Genomic DNA, 21,946 nt, shown 5'->3' with positions numbered 1-21,946 from the left:
TGTCACTCTCAGTGACAATTTACACAACTTTTATTTTAAGGCGGTCCTGCAAGGGTAGCACATTTTGGGGGAGCCTATGGATTATATTCATATTCATGATGAACAATCGACTGCATGATGAAAACAGGCTTATGGAAGTGCAGCATTCTGTTAAATTATATGGTCAGGATGCACTTAGAGCCGAGATTCTAATAAAGGTTTTCACAGAGGAAAGTGCGATTGAAAAATAAAACCCGTGCCTAGAAATTGATATGCCTTTTCATCAAGCTTGAAAGTTGTCCTGGTCATTTGCACGGAATCTTTGCTTCCTTACAGGGAGGAAACGTTACACTATGCTGTGTTTAGAAAGAAAAGATGTGCACATTTTGGGTTGTGTTTTAAGACCTATTCCTATCCCTACGATGATCCTTGTCTTTCTTTTTTTTTTTTTTTAAGATTTTATTTATTTATTCATGAGAGACACAAAGAGAGAGAGGCAGGGACACAGGCAGAGGGAAAAGCAGGCTCCATGCAGGGAGCCTGATGTGGGACTCAATCCCAGGACTCCAGGGTCATGCCCTGGGTTGAAGGCAGATGCTCAACCCTCGGAGCCACCAGGCATCCCAAACTTTGTCATTTTTTAATTCAACTTACATGGAGGGCTTAAACTGTGTTGGTGCAGGGGCAGCAGAGAGACCCAGTGCTAGATGGAAGGTGCCCCATAGCTGGGGCCATCACAATGCCAGATTTCAGGTTGTCCTACAAAGCTGTGACCATCAAGACAGTGTGGTCCTGGCACAAAAACAGACACATAGATCAGTGGAACAGAATAGAGAACCCAGAAGTGGACCCTGAACTTTATGGTCAACTAATATTTGATAAAGGAGGAAAGACTATTCACTAGAAGAAAGAATTAATAATAACTCAATAAATGGTGCTGGGAAAATTGGACATCCACATGCAGAAGAATGAAACTAGACCACTCTCTTGCACCAGACACAAAGATAAACTCAAAATGGACGAAAGATCTAAATGTGAGACAAGATTCCATCAAAATCCTAGAGAAGAACACAGGCAACACCCTTTTGAATTCAGCCACAGCAACTTCTTGCAAGATACATCCATGAAGCAAAAGAAACAAAAGCAAAAATGAACTATTGGGACTTCATCAAGATAAGAAGCTTTTGCACAGCAAAGGATACAGTCAACAAAACTCAAAGACAACCTACAGAATGGGAGAAGATATTTGCAAATGACGTATCAGATAAAGGGCTAGTTTCCAAGATCTATAAAGAACTTATTAAACTCAACACCAAAGAAACAAACAATCCAATCATGAAATGGGCAAAAGACATGAACAGAAATCTCACAGAGGAAGACATAGACATGGCCAACATGCACATGAGGAAATGCTCTGCATCACTTGCCATCAGGGAAATACAAATGAAAACCACAATGAGATCCCACCTCACACCAGTGAGAATGGGGAAAATTAACAAGGCAGGAAACAACAAATGTGGGAGAGGATGCAGAGAAAGGGGAACCCTCTTACACTGTTGGTGGGAATGTGAACTGGTGCAGCCACTCTGGAAAACTGTGTGGAGGTTCCTCAAAGAGTTAAAAATAGACCTGCCCTACGACCCAGCAATTGCACTTGGGGATTTACCCCAAAGATACAGATGCAGGGAAATGCCGGGCCCCCTGCACCCCGATGTTTATAGCAGCAAGGTCCACAATAGACTAACTGTGGAAGGAGCCTCGGTGTCCATCGAAAGACGAATGGATAAAGAAGATGTGGTCTATGTACACAGTGGAATATTCCTCAGCCATTAGAAACGGCAAATACCCACCATTTGCTTCAACGTGGATGGACCTGGAGGGTATTATGCTGAGTGAAGTAAGTCAATCGGAGAAGGACAAACAGTGTATGTTCTCATTCATTTGGGGAATATAAATAATAGTGAAAGGGAATATAAGGGAAGGGAGAAGAAATGAGTGGGAAATATCAGAAAGGGAGACAGAACATGAAGACTCCTAACTCTGGGAAATGAACTAGGGATGGTGGAAGGGGAGGGGGAGGGTGGGGGTGACTGGGTGACGGGCACTGAGGGGGGCACTTGATGGGATGAGCACTGGGTGTTATTCTGTATGTTGGCAAATAGAACACCAATAAAAAATTAATTTATAAAAAAAAAAGAAAAAAAGGAAGGTGGGCGGATCCTGGAGGACTGCCCCGCCCCAACCTGCCTCCACCCCGCCCCTCCCCACTCAGTCCCGCCCCACCCCTGTCGTGCCCCGCCCTCACCCCTCCCCAGCCTCTCCGGCCCCAACCAGACCCTGGCCCCGTCCCTCAACCCCCCACCCACGCCCCCGCATCGCCCTTGCCCAGCCCCGCCCCATCTCGGCCCCGCCCCTCGCCCAGGCCCCGCCCCCACCCGCCTGGCCCCGCCCCCGCCTGGCCCCGCCCCGCCCCCCGCCACAGGCCCCGCCCCTCGCCCAGGCCCCGCCCCTACCCCGCCTTGCCCCGCCCCCGCCCCCGCCTGGCCCCGCCCCGCCCCCCGCCCCAGGCCCCGCCCCTCGCCCAGGCTCCGCCCTGCCCTCTGCCCCAGGCCCCGCCCCTCGCCCAGGCCCCGCCCCCACCCCGCCTTGCCCCGCCCCGCCCCCGCCCCCGCCCCCGCCTGGCCCCGCCCCGCCCCCACCCCAGGCCCCGCCCCTCGCCCAGGCTCCGCCCCGCCCTCTGCCCCAGGCCCCGCCCCCTGGCCCAGGCCCCGCCCCTCGCCCAGGCCCCGCCCCCACCCCGCCTTGACCCCGCCTGGCCCCGCCCCGCCCCCCGCCCCAGGCCCCGCCCCTCGCCCAGGCTCCGCCCCGCCCTCTGCCCCAGGCCCCGCCCCTCGCCCAGGCCCCGCCCCTCGCCCAGGCCCCGCCCCGCCGCTGCACCTGCTGCCTGCGCGGTTCCCGACACGTTCGGCTCCGCCAGGGCCGCCGAGCGGGGCCGCATCTCCTGGGGCCGCCGGGCCTTGGCGCGTCGTTGGAAGCCGCGGGTGGGTCCGGCCTCGCAGACAGCGCGTCCCGGCGGCGCGGCGGCTCCTTCCGCGGAGCCCGGGGCACAGGGCGCCTGGGGGAGTGCGACGGCCGTGGCGGGGCCGCGGAGCCGGGCGCGACCTGCGGGGCAGAGTTAAACCCAATTCAAAAATGCAGAAACTGGGGCACCTGGGGGCTCGGTCGGTGACGTCGGCCTCCGGCTCCAGGTGACCTCAGGGTGCCGGGGCCCCTCTCCGCAGCCCCCTCCCCGGCTGTGCTCTCTCTCTCTCTCTCTCAAATAAATAAATAAATAAATAAGTAAAACCTTTTTAAAAATGCAGAAACCAATGACCTAGTAATAACAACCTGTCTTTGGGTGGGATAAAATGGGAGAGGAGCTCAGTTTTCTGCAGAAAACCAAAAATCTTTCCTTGATTCAGGTTTAGCAACTGTATTGAAGATTTGGCCCAAGTGGTGGGTAGATAAGAGGCCCCCCTGGGGCACCTGAGGACACGGTCCCTAACCCCTGGGACCCACAGGTGCCAGGGACAGGGACAGGACAGGTAAAGAGTGGGGTGGGGTGGGGGGGGAGGGGGGGGAGGGGTAGAGCAGAATCCGCGACATGAAAGGTGCTCCTCTTGCAACCTGCGGTTCCCATAGGGTCACCGCTGAAGAGTCCAGTTCCTACTCCCCGCCTTCACTCTCCCCTGGAATTGGTAAGGTGCAGAAAAAAAAAAAATCAACATTGTTTATAGCTTGAAAGCAAAGCTTTTACCAAACCAGAGGAAAGTGGGAACTCAGCGCAGCTTTCTGACGGTCTGAGAGAAGACAGCATGGCTCACTGCTTCCAAATTAGATCACAAATTTTCTGGCTGATGGCAGCATCTTAGTGCTCACCCTAAAGGCAAAGATCTGAACAAATTACATTTTAATATCTTAGGTTCATTTATCCCTGCTGAGATCACACAGAAGCAAGGAGAGACCTACGTGGAAATGCAGGAGGCCCAGGGGACTTGGCAGCAGGCCTTACAGGGGACGGGGGAGCTGCTGCAGGGACAGTGAACTTCTCTGCTTCTGCAGCAGACGACGCGGCCTGCTTGACCCATGTCACCGCTGACACAGCCCCCCTTGGGCAAAGGGCATGGCGCGTTGAAGAGCCCAACTTCGTTTATTGAGATGTTCAGGCAGTGAGGTGCTGCACCCTCACTTCGGTTTTTCCCCTGCATATATGGAAAAATGCTAGTGTTGGCATGAAGCTCAAATGAGGTGTTTTTGTGGGGATGTAGCACCTTTGGGGGTAAAAGTAGAAGAAGGCAAGATAAGCTATGACCAGACCAGGGCGGATTTTGCATGGCGGCCTCAGGAGTTCCATCTTTATTCAGCAGATGTGGGGAATCTCAGGAGGTTTTGGGAAGCGGAAATGATCAGTGTGGAGGAGGCACATGTTATACGTGTCGGGGCAGAAAGGAGGCAGGTCACCGAGGACACGCTGTGGGAGTGCTCGAGGCAAGGGACTGGGAGCCCCAGGAAGGGCACTGAGAGTAGGAACGGGGGTAGGGACACTGACGGAAGGGTGGTCACACATGTGCCAGCTTGGCAAGCACGTGGGCGCAGCTGGTGGAAAGAGGAAGGAATTCGGATACTTTGAAGTTTGAGACTGGGCCAGACTGGTGCTGCTGCTGATAGAGGATCCCGAGGAAGGGAGGGGATGAGGATTCAGGTTTTTTGGATCTTTTTTTAAAAAAAGATTTTACTTGTTTATTCATGAGAGACACAGAGAGATTGAGGCAGAGACTCAGGCAGAGGGAGAAGCAGGCCCCATGCAGGGAGCCCGACGTGGGACTCGATCTCAGGTCTCCAGGATCACGCCCTGGGCTGAAGGCAGGCGCCCAACCGCTGAGCCACCCGGGTGTCTCTAAATGGAAAAATCTTAAGTGTATGAATTGATATTTATGTTTGTTTTAATATGAGAATATGCTTTAATATTAGTTATGGTAAAACAAAATAAATTCTCCCGGATATTACTGTGTGTGCCCTGCGAGGGACCTGAGAGCCTGGGAGAATGAGCACTGGATTCCAACGGAAGGAATGGGGAGTGGGAGAACGGACACGGGAGGATAAGGAGCCTTGGGGACACAGTGGGGATGAAGGGGACTTTGAGGGGAGGAGGAAAGAAGCCTAAGAGGTTGACGGGGAAGTTCAGAGAATCGGTGGTGCTGGTACCACGGGGAGACCTGGATGATGGGCTCCACCCAGTGTTCCGGAGGAGGCTTCAGGAAGGGAGAAGGAGCCTTTGGATCAGGGTCGGGGGTGGTGGGGGGAGGAGAAGAGCAAGTGGGGCAGAGGCGTGGGATCAGGTGCTCGTGGTTGACCAGTGAGTGGATCACGAAGGAGCAGAGGAAAGTGAGAATGAGAAGACTTGTGGGTTTGCAGGCAGATGAGGACCAGGCAGTTTCAAGAGAAGGATAAAAATCCCAGTGAGACGAGGCGCCCGGGGGGCTCAGTGGTTGGGCGTCTGCCTTTAGCCCAGGGTGTGACCCCAGGGTCCCGGGATCGAGTCCCGCATGGGGCTCCCTGCAGGGAGCCTGCTTCTCCCCCTGCCTGTGTCTCTGCCTCTCTGTGTTTCTCGTGAATAAATACATATAATCTTCAAAAAAAAAAAAAAATCCAAGTGAGAGAGGATTACTCCATTCTAGGGGGAGCAGGAAGGGGTGGAAGGAAAATCCTAAGCCCTGATGAAGTCACGGAGACTAGGTCCTGTTTCTCTCCTTTGTGTCTAGCAGAGCTACAAGGAATTCGGTGGTAAAAAAAAAAATTCTCTGGTTTGTAAAGCTTTGGGGAATCGGAGTTCTATAAAAGGCAGCGGGAAAGGAGTGAGAGGGAAGTAGGGGCCCTGGTGCGTGCGGATGGCCCCCGTGACCTGGAGGGTTGCTCTGGGAGGTGGTCTCCAACAATCTTGAGCTCAGAGAGCTGTAATGGAAAGCATGGGTTAGTTGGCGTTTGATGTTTACACTCCGTTCGTCGAGAACACTGGAAGCCACTTGTCTCTACACGCTACACGCCCCCGTGTGCCAGGCCCTTACAGCCACTAGAGGCCCGGGCGTCTGTCTCTTCTGCCAAAACGACCAAAGCAGCCAACGTGCGGCTTCTTCAAGTGGAAGATAACGAGAGGCTCTCGGCAGGCCCCTAGAGGGGCACCTCAGCCGTCACCGCCTGCTCTTACTTGTACCTCTCATCAGACATCAGTGTTAATTATGACTGATTAGGACGAGCTGGATTTGTTGACAGAGTGTCTAATGTAACTAATCAACTCCAATTTTTTTTTCAAAGTTAATTTTGTAAATATATTCCGACGGAAGCACCATGGGGTAAGCACTTTTCTTGTTACAGCTCTTGATCTGTCAAAAATAGAAATGGGGGGTAAACTATCGTATTGCAGTTTCCTTAAGTTGCTGAGGCTTATAGACCCGCCCCCAGAAGTTGTACCTGAGGCCTTGGTGTGTCTGGATCAATGAACCAATTGATGATCTCAGACGACATCTATCTTGGGATCGATTGCTCAAGAATTTCTCTTTTTGAAGCAATGAATTTCATCTAAGGTCACTTTCCTCAAAGTTTCATGTCTAAAAAAAAAAAATGTGAACTCAAATTCATTTGGCTTGGGGGGATTAGATGAGATGTTGGGATGTCGCAATATCCGTGTTGAAACTTTTGAACTAACCTGGACGTTTCCATATCCACGAAAGCAGAACTACAAGCTCTAACAATAAGTAGCTTTCCCCGGCAAATGTAAACATTCTGAGAATATTCCGATCTGACAAATAGAACATTAGCTTATGTGTAATCTCGGTCTCTTTCTTAGATTCTCCCCAAAGTCACCTTAACAGTTTTCTTGGAGATAGGGTTTCCATTATCACAATTCCGCATCCCTGCCCAAAGGTGCTAGTTGAGTGTGCTTTCCCCTTGGCCGTTCCGAGATTTGGGTGGGTTTTGGTGTGTGTGTGTATGTGTGTGCTCCCCTGAATTGCTGTGATCCCAGTTTTCTATGGCAGGAGATGTAATTTATATTAAAAATGTATATTAAAATATTAATATACTTTATATTATAATATTTATAATTTTTAATATTATATCATAGTATTTTTTAAAATGTATATCAAAGAACATTCAAGGCCTTATTTGCATAGTAGTTCATGTCTCCAAATTCTTACACTTAAAAGGATTTCTCCTGTGTATATATACATTTTTAGGTGAGGGGTCTCCTATACAGAAACCTGACCTCGTGACCCCAAAGGTTATCATGAAAATGCTTATTTTGCATATATTCACAGGACATATAGAAAGGATATGGGATTTCCATATATAAGGGATGGAATATATATAATACATATATAATATAATATATAATCCATCAATAAGGGATTTCCATATATGGGATATTCCACATATAAGGATTTCCATAGTTACATGTTAGAGGTTTGACGAAAGTTGGTAAGAAGCTATGAAATACATGAATTTAACCTTTGCCCATCACCATGTAAATCATTTGGTTTCAGAATGTTTGCCCTGGAATGAGTGAAGGTTTGTATTTTCTTCTTGTCAAAATGCCTGCGAACTGGGAGTGAAACAATGATGTTTGCAAATGTCACTTTAATGCCTGTCTGCGGGATCCCAGGCCGCTGCTTTTATATCCTTAAAACCTTGAAGCCTCTGGATGTAAGGCAGGTAGGAGCAGTACATAAAGGGGCTTTAAAAAGATCCGATGACAGTGTATAGTGATCAGAGAAGGAAAAATGTGAGAATCCATGCCGTTCCTGCCTTGCCACCGGGAAGCAGGTGAATGAGGGAATTATGCCTTTTATTTTGCTATAAAACCATTTCAAGGGCAGCCTGGGTGGCTCAGCGGTTTAGCACCACCTTCAGGCCAGGGCAGGATCCTGGGGTCCGGGGATCGAGTCCTGCGTCGGGCTCCCTGCATGGAGCCTGCTTCCGTCTCTGCCTCTCTCTCTCTCTCTCTCTCTCATAAATAAAATCTTAAAAAAAAAAAAAATTCAAAACAAGTGTCATCGCTGAAGCATTCTTTCCCGACATCGTCTTATGCCTTTTTCCCACTTGCATGTCTACAGCGCGACCGGCTGAGGCTTGAGAAGCGGTTTCTCCCAGGAAGCTGGGAAGCTTTGGGCCCGTGGTGGACCCACCGGGAACACATTCTACCCAATAACTGCTGTTGGTTTCCCATGGTAAATAGGATTGTTGCTCTCAGAACTGCAGGTGACGGAGGAAGGGTTCCCAGCAGGGCAACAACGCCCAGGCAGGGAGTGGACTCAGGAGAGAGCCCCCAGTGTCTCAGTGATGTACAAAAACCAACTAAAAACAAAATAGATTCACTGGCCCAGCTGCTCCTGTTTAGGAAGACTTTGTCTCTCTGAGAGGGGATTAGTGGTCACACCTAAAATGAGGCCTATTTAAAGGATTCCACTTGTTAAAACGATCAGTTAATCATTTAGAAATGACGCACAACAAACGTTCTTAAAGGTCGCTGTGAGTTCTCACGTGATTACAAACCACAGCCAGCCCTTTTCAATCCTATCAGATTTACCCAAAATCTGACCAATGGCTCTTTGGCGATTGGACCAGTGGGTAGACTAGGGAAGACTGTTGTCCCTGATCCCCTACTTTCCTTGAAGAAAGGAAAGTAGGCCCCGAAAAGACACTAAAATAGAGCCAGAAATTTGCATTATTTCCTAGTATTGAATGTAGAGAGCAGGGGAGTCGCTGTTTCGACGGGATCCTATTCCATTTGCACGAGTGGGGGCAGGGAGGTTTGCTGGAGGTGTGTTTGTTGAACGTAGCTGTTGGAGTCTTTGGCTTACACACTTCATTTCGTAGCTGTCACGTTGTCTCGTGGGAATGTTGTCTTTCCAGTACTTTGCAAGAATATGTGTGTTCATCATTTTGCTGGATCTCCTTGGAGGGATGAAAGGAGCACGCATGATCAGCGTGTTGCACGGAGGCTCTTAACCCCGTAGGACCGGAGCACTAAACAACCTGTTCAGACATGGTCTGCGGCCCAGTAGTTTACGTTACAGACTGCTTTAAAACTCCGGGCAGACGTACCTCTGTATCTACCTCCGTCTCCAGATGATCCACATTGTCCGCAGGTATTTTATATCATTATTTTTTCCTTTTTTTTAAAAAAAGATTTTTAAAATTTATTTATTTATTCATGAGAGACACAGAGAGAGAGGCAGAGACACAGGCAGAGGGAGGAGCAGGCTCCATGCAGGGAGCCCGATGTGGGACTCGATCCCGGGACCCTGGGATCACGCCCTGGGCCAAAGGCAGATGCTCAACCGCTGAGCCCTCCAGGTGGCCCTACATCATTATTTTTTAAAAGATATAAATGCTAAAGAATTAAAAGGCAGAACAAACGCAGCTCCGCGTCTTTTGTTTACAGATAAGCTTTTGCAGAAGTTCTGTATTTTCTCCCCTTCCTTGTATTTACAGTCTGTGCTCTACTTAATTACCCCAAATATTCATGAGTTAGAACACTAGGTGCCTGTCCTACAGTTACTGGTGAAGTGCATTGGTTATGCAAATTGCTATAGGGAACCATCACTCATAAGCTATTTATATTCGTTTTAATAGGGGATGAGGCACCCTGTCTCGTCTCCTATAAATTCCTCTTTACAATCTATCAAATACAGGGATCCCTGGGTGGCGCAGCGGTTTGGCGCCTGCCTTTGGCCCAGGGCGCAATCCTGGAGACCCGGGATCGTTTTATGTCTTAAAATATTTGTGTTTTATGGAGGAATCTTTTAGAGGTAGATGTAAGTACTGGAGCTTCAGTGGATAAGCCCGTAACTGGAAACGCACCCTTTAGGTCAGGGCTTCTCACTGGCTGGGGGCTCGCTGGGTTGTGAGGCGGGACCTATAAAGCAATAGAGTGTGTGACGTTTGCTTTATATGTGAGCAAATTTATGACCACACGGACTGTATTTCTGACAAAATGAAACTATGTGAACACTAGACCGTTGGTGGGATAGTTAATATTTTTCGTTCAAGCAGTAATGTTGACTGTTTTCAGGGCGGCCGCCTTCCTTCCAAACGCATGAAGACGTCAGCTTTGTAGGGGAGACGGGGAGCCAGAGAGGGGGTAGCGAGGAGGCCGTGTTCACAGGTTCAAGTTTATTTTCTCTAATGGCAACATGTATGGAACTGTTTTTCTTTAAGTAGCACTAAAAAAGGAAAAAGAGGTTTTCAAGTCAAACATACCTTGGATTAAATCCAAACTCTGTCATTCCTGGCTGGGTGATCCCGGTGAAATAACCGTGTCTTGTGTTTTACTTACCTGTAATTTAGGAGTAAAAATGCACTTCCTGTAAGATGGCTTGAGTTTCACATTAAATCGTGTATGTCCAGTGCTTCGCCCAGTTGTGCTACAGGCAGGGGGAGTAGACGTTGGGAAGGTGAGCAGGAGCAGCCCTAACTGAGCTAGACGTTGCGTGAGCGATAGGCTGTTTTTGTGGACGATACGTTGCTATTTGCCGAGCACCCTTTAGGTGTATCGGCCTCTCGGCTGAGCACCGGGGCCACGGGAATGTCGACCCCCTGCCGCTGCCCTCAAGGAAGTCAGTCCACCGAGAGGTCAAGCCCCTACACCAGTGTTGCAGGGTCACATGACAGGCTGACGTGGTGGGACACAGCAGGTGTCATGAGAGTGTGAGGAGGCCCCGCCAGGAGAGCTTCCCGGGGGCAGGGACCCTTGAGCTGACTATGGGAAAACAAGCATCAATCACTTGAATTTATTCAATAGGGGGTGAGAAAGGGAGGAGCTGGGTACATGCCAGTGGGATCCAAGCTCCTATCCGGTCTCTTTATTCGGTAGTTACACGGATTGAAGTGTTTCCCTTTTTTATGGAGTTTCTGCATTTTCCTTCACCTCTCCCTACCGGCCCAGGAACATCTAAAGGGTGGGGGGCGATCGACCGTGAGGTGTTGCACCGTTAGGGCCTCGCGGGGGAGACAGTGGCGAACGGGGGAGGCTGGCTGCTGTTCTTCTCGTAGCAGGTGCAAGGAGGAGGGCAGGGCAGCCTGGCCACGGTGACACCACTGCCGTACGTAGGCGCGTGGTACCTGGCATTGATCGTGGTGTGCCTCGTGCTCCTGTGGGTCAGCGGGAGGGCAGCTGGGACAGCAAGACGGCCACCAGAACAGCATTACGAAGGCCCCCTCGGGCCCAGTTCCGGATCCCGGTGGTCCCCACCTCTTTCCAAACCACCCTCTTCCAACACCTCTTGGCAATTCTATTTTTCTGGGAAACCCACTTGCATCAAAGATAACTGTTGTTTCTGTTACCGGGATGCAAATCATTCCTGGGCATTCCTGGGTCGGTGGGATCTGTGCGGCTTGCAGTTACCAGAATTATGCAAACAGCCTCTTTTTAAGATTTCCTTAGAGTATGTGCTGCAGAGGGAGACGAAAACGCTTCGTGGAAATTGGACATTAAAATTGTCTTGAAAATACATTTATAATTGCACATAAAACAATGTGCATGTGAGCTGTGTGGCTTTATTTTTAATTATCTGTTTTTTAGTAAACATTCCGCTAAGACTTCGAGAAATAAAATCCCAGGGCCTCGTAAATGAATAAATAAAATATGAAGCATAATAAAATCAGATGATATAATGCACATGAAAAATGGGACAAGAGGAATATAAATAGAAAATATATATAGTCTTGTAAGACTAACATTGTGCTCCTTTATGAAATAAATATCTCTAGAATATCATAAGCCAACAAGTTTTAAAATTTAGAAATGCAGTCTATTATGTTATCTTAGGTTTTACGTCTAAAGATTAATGTATTTATATTTGTTTTTGTTTTTATTAATCCTCGGAAACAGCCTTCAGCTGATTCCCACAACCTGACTGTAGCCCACGGATGCTACCTTTTTACAAGGGAAAACATATAAATTTACATTTCATGACGTGGCTTTATTATTGTCAATGAGGAGAGTTTTATTGTATCAGATTTTTTCCATTCCTTTGTAACAAAACGGTCTCAAAAATCGATAAGACAGCAGCCCAGATAATAAATAATATGTGGAAAAGTAGGCCACTCTGCATGAATTCGTGGAGAAAACGGGTGTGCCCAGACACAGGTCGGCGAGGGGGTGTCAGGCGCTGCGCTAGGGCTGGAAGAGCTCGCGGCCCTGCCGTGCTCCCTCCTGTCCTCCCGCAGCTCCCGGAGGTCAGCGTCCCCCCAGCAGGGCCCAGCGCAGCCTCAGCAGTCCCTGGTGGGCCCAGGGCCGGGCCGGGGCCATGTGATCCGCCTGGGAGGGCCCCAGTGGTCATTCCTCAGGGATGGAGGACCCTAAGGTACCCGTGACTCTGTCCCTAAGGGAGGGCACACATCAGGCGTGTGCAGGGCGGGGGTGCAGATCCTAGCGAGAACAGAAGCTAGGAAAGAAGCAAGGTCGAAGAAAAAAAAACCCACAAAACTTTTTTTTTTCTCTTTTGGGGTCCTTTCAGTTTCCGTCTGCCAGTGACGGGCTTCTTCTCTTCAGTCTCCCCTTCAACCTTTTCCTTGCAGTCAGCTGGGGAGATGGGGCTTCGGAATGGACGGGGGCGGGGGGGTGGGGAGACGGCCTTGCACGTCACCTCGTAAGTGGACTTCCAAAAGCCCTTTCAAAAAAGGCGAGACGTGAGGGGGCTGCTGCTCACATGCATTTGCAAGGATGTCAAACATGTGTCTGAAAAGAGGTCAGACGTGTGTGTGACAGTGAAGGAGGCACATTACGAGTCCTGGAGAACAAAAAGGCCACGACATTGAGATTCTATAATGGGGTCGTGGTTGCACAAGGCGCTAAAGTCTTAAGGGTACTTTAGGTTGGTTGACTTTTTAATGGGACGAGAAGTTTCTAGATTGGGGAGGGGCTGATTTTCTCTCCTATCCTATCTCGGTCATCTTTTTTTTTTTTTTTTTTTTAAAGGTTGTATTTATTTATTCGAGAGAGGGAGTGAGCAAGCGTGAGCGAGAGAGCCCGAGCTGGGAGAGGAGATGGGGGAGCAGAGGGGAGCAGAGGACCTGCCGACCGGGAGCCTCACGCCGGGCTCCATCCGGGACTCGGCATCATGAGCTGAGCCCAAGGCAGATGCTTCATCGACTGGGCCCCCCAGGCGCCCCCCACCTTGACCGTCCTGTCCTGTCGCTCCTTCCGGACAGGCTGACCCCGAGAGGGCGCTCAAAGGACACCCTCGGGTAAGTGAGCTTTCCCTTATGGCTACAAAGAGGTTAGACTTTGGCTTTTGAGTGTTGAGAGCACTTAACAGTTGGTTAACCCACTGGGGGGACGGGCTGGCTGGTGTCCCCGGACAGCGTGGGCAGGGGCCCGGCACCCGGAGGCCGTGGGGGACACGTCCCGCTGCCACCCGGGCCTGCAGCGGCTGCCTGTGGTCCTGCTGCACTGGGGACCGGGGACCGGGTGGGGTTGAACCGCTGGGGAAGGCTCTGTCCCAGCCCGATGCGGCGGGAGTGAGGGTTGCAGGCCCCCGCACGACAGGACAGGCCTCGGCGGCTGGAGGCCCCAGGGCGCGGAGAGGAGGTCGGTGGGCCGCACCTCCTGGTAGGACTGGTTGGGAGCAGCGGGGCCAGGGCCTCCCCGAGCTGCGGGCAGGGAGCCTGGGCCACGGGGCGGGCGGCCCAGCAGGAGGCCTGCTCTGCGAGTGCTCGCAGGTGTCCCCGGTGCGAGCCGAGCCGAGGGGCCCTCGTCCCCACAGAGGACCTCGCTCTGGCTTTCCCCGGGATCCACCCACCCCATCCTCCATCCCGACTCCCTTGTCTACCTGCCTCCAGGAAACCCCAGACCCTTTCCTTTTCTTTTGAGATATTTCTCCTTAAATCTCCCCCTGGCACCCGCCTGCGTAAAGTCATCTCCTTACCCGGCAGGTGCGGAGCGTCTTTCCCGGCCTCCAGGCTGCGTCCTGGGTGGGAGCGGAACCCCTGCCCTTGCAAACCGGTCCCCTCCCCGCCAGGTACCTTGGCCCCTCGGGGTGGGGGGCCCTTTGCACTCCATTCCTGGCTGGAAAGGAGGGACTCAGGGCGGGTCAGACTCTGGAGGCCGAGTGACGTCTTTTGCATGTGAAACCGTCTTCGAGATTTTCAAAGGGCCTGAATGTGTCCTTCGACGTGGTGAGAAGAGAGATGCTAGAAATGACTGGGTTTGCTTGGTTGGTGCTGTTGACCGACTGCACAAGGAGAGGGGCCAAATCAGAGGAGACACTGAGCTTCCTCTGGGGTCGCACCGTCTGCTGCACGTTAGTGTCACCAATGCTTCAGGGATCGGTGCCGTTGGAGAAGCTCCCAGGGAATTGTCATCGCCCCTGGGGTCTGCGATGTTCTTACCAGGGTCCTGGGGTGCTGTGCTCGATAACACACCACACCACCTCGTGCTGTCGAGTCTAATTTAAATTATTCTCTAACGTTAGCTTGCTTGCGACTTAGGCCGTGGGCGATGAGGGCCTGCAGTCCTCTGATGACACAGTATTTCTTCCTCCCGGGACCACTTCGACTACAAGCACCCGGACGCACACACAAACTCCCAATACATGTCAGATGGCAGCGACCTATCAGGTGGTGTGCGAGGCCCTGACGAGCAAGTGGGTGGACAGGTTGGTGGTCTGTTGGTGAAGAGAGACGAGAGACCAGTCATCAAATAGTAAATGAGAGTCAGAGACGACGACGATGGTTATGGAGAAAATGCAGGCTGATGTGATGAGGAGCAGGAGGAAAGGCCAAGGTAATCATGGAAGGCTTCCTGGGGAGGTGGCGCAGGTTGAGGCTGGAGGGTTATTGTCGAGGCAGCCACGAGACAACTGGGAGAAGGGCCTTTCCGCCTGGCGCTGGCCTCCACGGGGCCTACGTGCTGGGTTAAGCAATGCTTCTGTTTGCTCAGTAAAATCTTTTTTTAAAAGATGTTATTTAAAAAATAAAATAAAATAAAAGATATTATTTATTTATGCACATGTGGAGGGGAGGGGCAGAAAGAAGGAAGAGCAGGCTCCCGGTGGAGCAGGGAGCCCGATGTGGGGCTCGAACCCAGGACCCCGGGGTCACGACCTGAGCCAAAGGCGGACGCTCAACCCCTGAGCCACCCAGGTGCCCCCCCCCCCCATAAAAATTTTTCGCCTGACGTGGCAAGTAGGCTCCTTTCAAGAAAGCATTTGCTTTCTCACCAGTTTCGTCTACTGATCAAGAGCCAGTTGTATTTTTTTCCCCCCAAATTTGTTTATACTGGTTGTGTGATCTCAATTATGCAAACTGATGAAATGCGATTTTGAAAAGAGAATCACTTTTATGGAAATGAACGTCAGTGGTAAGGGAGAGATGCTTCAAAAGGCAACTTGCTGAATTTTTGCTCTCGCGTTAGGTGGAGGCAAGACAGCCATCAAAGTCGGAGAAAAATTATAGAAATATGGAAATATTTTGGACTTAGATTGCTTCACAAGAGTCTTTATGTTTTGTCACCAATTAAAGAAATTGAAACTGAAAATACTTGACAGTGTGGTACATAAAGACAGATGACGCAGAGCTATAAAAAGTGGACCCGCGACCAAAATAAATTAATCTTGGCTCTTTATCAAATGACGGGTGGAGGCGTGTACATTTATGTTTTGGGTTAAAACAAAATGTTTATTACCGGTGTTTTACCACTTTGACTTATTTTTTTTTTTTCTTTTAACTGACCAACCCGCTGACCTGATTGGGTAAAATAAAAAAAGCACGGTATTATTTTTCTCCTAAGAATGAGATCCCGCTGTCATATTGCTCTGTGACCTTTTATTCCTATTTGGTACACCATCACGGACACGTAGTTTTAGGTGCTCTAATATTTCACTAGGCGAATAGAGCATCATTTTATTTTATTATTTTATTTTTTTAGCTACTTACCCTGGTCAGATGTTTAAGGGATTTGAACTTATTACCACAATGATTGGCCTTACGCACACATATTTACTGATTTTCTCAAGAAGGAATTCCCAGCAGGTGAATCTTGGGCTTAAAGCCCGGCACGTGTCTGGGAACTTGGATGTCACGTGTCCTTCTGGAGCGACCTGGTTGGGAGGTTCCCTGAGGATTTCTGAGGCGTCTGGTAGCCGGGGGGTAGGGTGCACCGCTCAAGGGCGTGTGGGCACCGAGGGCCCCCGAGTCCAGGCGGCGCGAAGGACGCCGTGAGTAGAACCTTGCAGCGAAACCTAGGACGCGGAGCCACAGCACGGCAGCAGCGCACCCCGCAGGGTCACCATCGTCTGGCGGGACGCTGGCTTCTTGTCACTTGAAGCCTTTATTTTGAGTCACCAATAAAATGCAGCAGCAGGTGAACTATTTGGGCGGCAGAGGCCCTTGTTGGCTCCCTGCCTCCGCGCACTAGAGGCTGCCCCTCGGGGTGCCCGGCCGCGGGCCGCACGCCTGCTCCCTGCTGCACGATGTCCCCACAAGGCCGCCTGCATCCTCCGCTCGCCGCTCCGGGTCCCAGGAAGTGCCCTTCTTCAAAACGACCCTCAGAGACAGCCCTCGAGAGACACAGGGGCGTCGGCTGCAAACCCCTAGAGGCCGCCCCGTGGCCGCGAGTCCGATGTCACACCGTTTCCGCACATGGCTGTCCCTGGATGTCTTGGGGCTGATGATGAGGCTTCCCGGGGTTTCCTGCTCACCGTGGCCCTGGGACTGTCAAAACCCCCCTTTGAGAGCGAGACTGCTTGAAGGTGGAAATTAAATTCCAACCAGGATGCAGAGCCAGGAATTCCCGCCACATCCTCTGGAGATAACAGCACCTCTGGCCACCCTGTGGCCCGAAATGATTTCGTAAGGGCCCCTTTCTCTTCCAAAGTCAAGTAACGACTTGTGGACTTGAAGTGCTCTCCGTGGGTTCTAGCCAATGTCTTCACTCCCGCCGTGGCCTTGGAGGGACGTGCGGGCCCACCTGTGGAGCAGATCCCCGAAGCCCCCGAGGAGGAGGCCGGGCCCTGTCCAGAAAGCTCCCCTCTTCCCAGGGGGGCAAGCTCACCCCAGACGGAGCCTTGGGAAGAGGTGATGCGGGCGAGCCGGGGGTGGCCACCAGGTTCCGAGGAAATGGAAAGAAGGGAGCTGATGCCTGGTCGGGTAATCAGAGGCAGGCTCGGGGGATGCGGGGGATGGTGGTCAGCAGGTGTGGGGGGCGGTGGTTCCCGGGGTCCCTCAGGATGAGGGACTTTAGAAAGAAGTGACCATCCCTAGGAGAGGGGAGCAGAAGGGCCCGGTGCTCATGCCAGGGCCTGGGGCTTAGGGTCAGTCTCTGAGCCCCCAGGCCGTTGGTCTGCGGGGGTGGACAAGTGGCTGGTGCTGGGGTCTGGGTTTCTGGGACGGGCTGTGGCCTGGCGCGTGGTGGGTACCCGGTGCCGACAGGTGGCTGTTGCAGGGCTGGGCCCCCTGGTAGCCCGACAGTGGCCTTCCCTCCTCCCGGGAGGTGCGGGAGCCTTGGGATTTTGGTCTCTTGCTGCCCCCCACCCAAACCCCCCAAAGCAACGATCCTTCCTACCCATGGCTGCGCCTCCTTGGCTGAACCTACGAACCAGGGATCATAGGTTTAATGAGTTCCTATTCCAGGTGAGGAGTTAGACTTTTTAAGAATTGGTGGATATGGACATTTTGTGTTGCTTGCGGCCCAGTGTCGGACTCGTCAGCTTTCACGTAGGCCTCGGCGCAGTGGGTCACCTCACGTCCCCGTTGTCCTCCCTCTAGCCGACCGTGATACGCTGTCATCGTGTCCCCGTGCACAAGCTTTACGCGAAGAGTCTCCCGGTCTCCCGGGAGGGGTATTTTGGAAAGCAGCTCTACCGTTAAGAGGGAACGCGGAGTCCTCGGATGGCGTGGAGACGAGGCCTCCCAGAAAGCGTGTCTGTGTTCTCCTTTGTTGTGTCCCCATCCCCACCCCCTCTCTTTAGGCTTCCACTTGACAATTTTAACAGCTTTAACTAACAGGTACAGTTAACACAGAGTGTGGCCGAGTCTGTTCGGGCCGCTGCAATAAATATATCACGGACCAGGGGCTTCTAAACAACAACAATCCATTCTCACCGTTGTCGGGGCTGAGAGTCCAGGGACCAGGGACGGCCACCTTCTTGCTGTGTCCTCACGGGGCACAAGGCGGCCGGGGCCTCTCGTGTGTCTCCTCTTGAAGGTGCTAATGTCGTTGGTGAGGGCTCCACCCTCCCGGCCGCGTCCTCTCCCCAGTGCCCACCTCAAATACCCCTGGGGCTGAAGGGTCACAGGGTGAACTTATAGGGAGAAACAAACATTCCGACTACCGCGCGGCACGTTGCATGCGTCTATGACACGACCGGACCCGTGCACGGCCCCCTGAGGCCCTCGCCACCCTGGGGGTAGTGAAGTGTTCACCACGCTTAGGAGATGCCTCATGTCCCTGTTCCCTCACGTCCGGGCAACCAGCCACCTGCTTTCTATCACTATCACATGTTCTATTTTATAAACTCAGACTGACACAGTCCAATGCGCCAGGGAAAGCCCGTTGCTTACCCAAGCATCCATTGCCACCTCCTCCTCTTGAGTGCGTCCTGACTTCCATCACGGAGAGCAATGCAATCTCTAGAAGATTCTTTCCCAGCCTCCTCTGCAGAGAGGACCTTGCCAGGGATGCGTAAGCAGAAGCGTTCCAGGAAACTTCTGCGAAGACTGTGCACCGGGGGCAGGCTCGGCTGGGGAGGAGCCCTCTGTGTGTCTCCATCCCGCCCCCCCCCTCGCCCGCCGTGGGGAGAGCTCTGGTCCTCACTGGAGCTCCACCTGCACCTTGGCCTGCGGGGGGGACCTTGACGCTTGAAGCCATTTACCCATTCTGGTGGGACGGAGAAGCACCTGCACTTCTGACGTCACTATGGTGCTTCGATTCTACACCTGCACTGTCTACATCTGGGCTTTTACGTGAGAGGGTCACAAACATCTAGTTTTCTCAAGCAACTCTTATTTTGCTGTTTTTTCTTGGGAGCAGGGTGGTGGATGCCCTTGACCCTATCCTGACAGGAACATTCACGCTTCTAGTTTTGCTTCCTTAGAGAAGTCCTAACAATGCCACCTGCTTTCTTTTTTTTTTATAAATTTATTTTTATTGGTGTTCAATTTGCCAACATCCAGAATAACCCCCAGTGCTCATCCCATCAAGCGCCCCCCTCAGTGCCCGTCACCCAGTCACCCTCACCCCCTGCCCACCTCCCCTTCCATCACCCCTAGTTCGTTTCCCAGAGTCAGGAGTCTCTCATGTTCTGTCTCCCTTTCTGATATTTCCCACTCATTTTTTCTCCTTTCCCCTTTATTCCCTTTCACTATGTTTTATATTCCCCAAATGAATGAGACCATACACTGTTTGTCCTTCTCCGATTGACACTTCACTCAGCATCATCCCCTCCAGTTCCATCCACGTCGAAGCACATGGTGGGTATTCGTCGTTCCTAATGGCTGAGGAATATCCCGCTGTATACAGAGACCACAGCTTCCTTATCCATCATCTGTCGATGGACACCGAGGCTCCTTCCACAGTTTGTCTATTGTGGATGTTGCTGCTAGAAACATCGGGTGCAGGTGTCCCGGGGCTTCCCTGCATCTGTATCTTTGGGGTGAATCCCCAGCAGTGCAACTGCTGGGTCCTAGGAATGCCACCTGCTTTTATTCCTACTCGGATTACACACCGGGTATAAATCCTCTTGAACATTCGTGGTTCCTTTAGCTTTGACAGGGGATCGGTCACCAGGCTGGGGTCGAGCCAATTTGCTCAAAACCACCAGCAAGCAGCCCACCAACTGGTGGGAACCCCCAATCTAGTAGGGATTCAGCTTAATTAAAGTGTTTGGTTTGCAATCAGTTGATGTAGTCACAGCCGCCTGATCCCTGAGGCCCCCCCCACATCACATCCCCACAGAATAAAGGGTTATACGTGAAGTACCTTTTGTACCGTGAGGGATTTTCATGGTGCACGTGGCCGGGGGCCGGGGGCCGGGGGCCGGGGGGCTTCTGACACCCTTTCTGGGTGTAGAAGAAGAAAGAAGGTGGAGACTGCAGTCCTCGCCGGGGGCGGGTGTCACGAGGACACACCATTCCCCTCTTGGGGACGTAGTAGGTCCCATCACCGCCCATCACCGTAGTGGACACGCCGGTCATCTCGTCCGCGTGAGAAGCAGCGTCTTGAGCGCCGCACCTGCCGCAGGTGAGGGAGCCCCGGGCGCCCTCGCCGGCCTCTACCCAGCTCCCCGGCAAGGCATCGGCCTCCCTGCTGTAAAACAGAAACTTAATTAAGGCCTGTTAGGGGCCGCATTCCTAGTGAAAAAGGGAAAATGGATGAACTATAATAAAGAAGGATTGGCCTAGGCTAACATTTGTGCCATTTTTCACTGGCATTTCTGGAAATTAAGCCATTAAATCAGGAGCGCGGGTCACACTGGCTTGATATTTATTTTTCATCCCTTGACGGCAAAATAAAAGGCTTAACTTATAATGACATAAAATCAACACCTACTGTGTTCCCTGCGTTCAAGCCGCCGTTCCCTCAGAAAACACCCCCCAGGCTTGTCCGATAGGATCTTAATTTTTTTTTTTTTGCCTCCATAAAAGCCTGAAGCGTATTGGCCGTGGAGCCATTATATTCTAGATGCTTTATTTTTTTTTTAATTTTTTTTTTTTTTTTTTATATTCTAGATGCTTTAAAAAGCTTCCTGTGATCCCTCTCATCCCCCGCCTCGGCCTCTAGTGAGAAAGCAGGGCCGGGTACTAGAAAGTTCTGTGGCTTCCAAACACGTGTTGGCATTTTCTTCATAGGTTGGGGGCCCTTTGTGGGTGCAGCGTTCCCAGACCGTGGTCGGCTGTGTCCCGGGGGCAGAGCCTCGGATCCTCCACAACGTGCTTAGCTCAGACCTCATTTACTTTAGCTTGAACGTCACAGGGGCTTCTAAAAAAATACTGTTTCCTGACGTCTTCATCATTTTCCAACGGGGCACATTTTTTCTTTGCCGTTGAAAAATGTGTGTATACGGGATTCACCTTGTCCTCACGACATCCCTACCCTCGAAGGTGAAGATATGTCGACTTGCTTTCCTTAATTTTTTTTTTTTAGAGGTTGGAGGGGTTGAGAGAGAGAGAGAGACTCCAAGCAGCCGGGGGGGGGGGGGGACATGGGGCGCCTGGCGCAGGGGCAGCAGGTGGTGGGACACGTGGGGAAGCGGATTCGGATCCGCCCGCGGCCTGCCGGCGGCTGTGACCGGTTGGCTTGCTCTGGGCCCAGATCCGCTTCCACCGCAGGCCGCCTCCCACGGTGTCGGGAGCCCCGGGCGGTGCGCGGGAACCTCGGGGCACAGGGCCTGTTTGCACCCTCCTGCGCGGGGACCGGGCCGCTGACTGCGTCCTCCCCCTGCCCTCGGCTTCTCGGCCTGTGATTAGGGACCCCCAGTGACAGAGCAATTTTGTGCTTCCTCCAAAGTTGCTGGGATCTCTTAGAAGAGGCTCTTTTAGGGGCGCCCGGGGGCTCAGTGGTTGAGCGTCTGTCTGTCTTTGGCTCAGGGTGTGACCCTCGGGTCCCGGGATCGAGTCCCGCGTTGGGGTCCCTGCATGGAGCCTGCTCCTCCCTCTGCCTGTGTCTCTGCTTCGCTCTCTCCGTGTCTCATGAATAAGTAAATAAAATCTTAGAAAAGACAAGACTCTTAGGGTTTTACAGCCGGTGAGTCTGTGGTCAGGAAGCTGGGCGGTTTGGGAGGGCAGGCCACGGGGGTAGGGAGGGGGCCTTGCCTGGGGCCAGGACACTGCTTTTTCCCTCCTCGAGGGTCCCCTCGGTGTCCACAGGGGCAGCCAGGCCCGGGGCTCAGGCAGGAGGGGCCGAGCCCCTTCCCAGCAGCCTCCTGATCAGGGG

The 21,946-nt window shown here is 52.1% G+C and overlaps 2 long non-coding RNA genes across 3 annotated transcripts; both read right to left on the bottom strand.

Moving 5' to 3' along the window:
• Positions 1-3,795: 3,795 nt before the first annotated feature.
• Positions 3,796-6,786, bottom strand: LOC140622469 (uncharacterized). 2 transcript variants are annotated; one of them, XR_012022234.1, is made up of 3 exons: positions 6,722-6,786; positions 6,487-6,623; positions 3,796-4,220 (listed from the first exon to the last, which is right to left on the bottom strand). It is a non-coding gene; the product is annotated as an uncharacterized lncRNA (long non-coding RNA). The 2 variants fall into 2 exon arrangements; XR_012022235.1 differs by lacking the exon at positions 3,796-4,220 and adding an exon at positions 5,705-6,398.
• Positions 6,787-12,957: 6,171 nt separating this feature from the next.
• Positions 12,958-18,301, bottom strand: LOC140622468 (uncharacterized). The gene is made up of 2 exons (XR_012022233.1): positions 18,118-18,301; positions 12,958-14,681 (listed from the first exon to the last, which is right to left on the bottom strand). It is a non-coding gene; the product is annotated as an uncharacterized lncRNA (long non-coding RNA).
• Positions 18,302-21,946: the final 3,645 nt, after the last annotated feature.

Source organism: Canis lupus, chromosome 31 (assembly GCF_048164855.1).
Source record: "Canis lupus baileyi chromosome 31, mCanLup2.hap1, whole genome shotgun sequence".
In the NCBI taxonomy this organism is placed as follows: Eukaryota; Metazoa; Chordata; class Mammalia; order Carnivora; family Canidae; genus Canis; species Canis lupus.
This window is presented reverse-complemented; position numbering and strand designations above follow the sequence as displayed.